This window comes from Octopus bimaculoides, chromosome 20, assembly GCF_001194135.2.
Source record: "Octopus bimaculoides isolate UCB-OBI-ISO-001 chromosome 20, ASM119413v2, whole genome shotgun sequence".
Taxonomy (NCBI): domain Eukaryota; kingdom Metazoa; phylum Mollusca; class Cephalopoda; order Octopoda; family Octopodidae; genus Octopus; species Octopus bimaculoides.
Genome location: NC_069000.1, coordinates 34,015,599 through 34,017,240, shown reverse-complemented (window position 1 = coordinate 34,017,240; position 1,642 = coordinate 34,015,599). Strand labels below are relative to the sequence as shown.

The following is a 1,642-nucleotide window of genomic DNA, read 5'->3' as shown; positions in this document are numbered from 1 at the left end:
TTTTTTTTTTCTTTTCTGGAAGCGTCTCAGCAGTGGTCTCACAAAGCTCCTTCCAGAATTCCTCATGAGATGTGCATGAGGTCAGCCATGTCTCAATCTCATGTGTGCTGGCACATCCGTAGTGCTACTTCTAAGTTATGTGTTATACGTGCAGCTTCTTCCCCCCCTTCTTTTTTTTCTCTTTTTTTTTTGTTATAAACAATACATGAGCATGTTATCAAAAATGAACCTACACGCATCCAGATGTAGCTAAATAATATATTGATTACCAACCTCCAGCCTGTTGTTAATTTGGGGCTCTAATCTGTGTACAAGTATAGCTTCCTTAATTCTTAAATTACCCAAATTTCTTTCATTGGCCTCAATTGTGACTGTTATTCTTTTGTCAGTGTTCCAACATCTATCTAGATGTTTTCTGAAGGTGGCGGCTCTTGTGTTCAGATGTTCTTTGATGCGAACGTATAATGGCCTTGTTGTGCTACCCACATAGAACTTGTTGCATTTGTTACATTGTATTCTATACACAGCATTTACCCATTGGCATAAATCTGTGCCACGGATGGGCCAGTTTGTTAGTGTGCATTGATTATTGTCCCAGTGCCCCTGGACTGGCTCTTGTGCGGGTGGCACATAAAAGACACCATTTCGAGCGTGGCCGTTTTCGTGCGGGTGACACGTAAAAGCACCCACTACACTCTCTGAGTGGTTGGCGTTAGGAAGGGCATCCAGCTGTAGAAACTCTGCCAAATTAGATTGGAGCCTGGTGTTGCCATCCGGTTTCACCAGTCCTCAGTCAAATCGTCCAACCCATGCTGGCATGGAAAGTGGACATTAAACGATGATGATGATGATGATGATGTGTCTTCTCAGAGAGGCGCCGGAGTGGGCTAGTTCTGTGTTTAGCCTTTCTCTTCTTATGGCTCTTCGGATGGCTGTAGTTATCCTCTCGCTAAAATGGGGTATTTTTAAGAAGCATGTGTTGCTGGGTTTTCTATGTGTTCATCGTGTTGGTTGTCTTGGGTAGTTGATCCAATTTACAATGGATCTAGGGTACCCATTGGTTTTCAAATGTGTTAAAGCTAAGAAAACAATTCTGATAAAATGGAGCAAAGTCTACATTATACTACAAAGCAAAATACAAATGTTGTCTAAATCTATGGATTTACACATTTGGGGGAAAACAATACATATTTGAATCACTCGTTCTTTTCTCTTGCTTTGCTTCCCTACCATATGGTTTTATGCTTAGTACCTTTGCATGGCACTCTTGGTGTCTTTTTCTGTAGCCCCGAGTTGAGCAATGACTTGTGAGCAGATTTTGGTAATGGAAATTGAATGAAGCCTCTCGAGTGTATGTACACGTGTGCGTACATGTCTGTTTACATTTGCACTTCTTTGCAAATCACTGAACTTCAAGAAATGACATTGTCATTTCCCCCGTCTACAGATCATCTGATGGTTTTGCATCTTCAAACATGTGTGGAATAAAAGATCACTTACTTGAAAAACAGGTAAGAGTTAGTGACAGGAAAGGCATCTAGCTATAAAACAATATATCAATAGTTCTCTAACCTTTGCTAACATGGAAAAATGAAATGAATGAATTATTTTATTCCGAGATATATATATATATATATATATA

At 39.9% G+C, this 1,642-nt stretch overlaps 1 protein-coding gene across 1 annotated transcript in view; it reads left to right on the top strand.

Moving 5' to 3' along the window:
• LOC106879368 (ubiquitin carboxyl-terminal hydrolase 32) overlaps positions 1-1,642 on the top strand; it is a 52,335-nt gene that overhangs the window by 39,540 nt on the left and 11,153 nt on the right. The gene's annotated exons all lie outside the window — the stretch shown is intronic.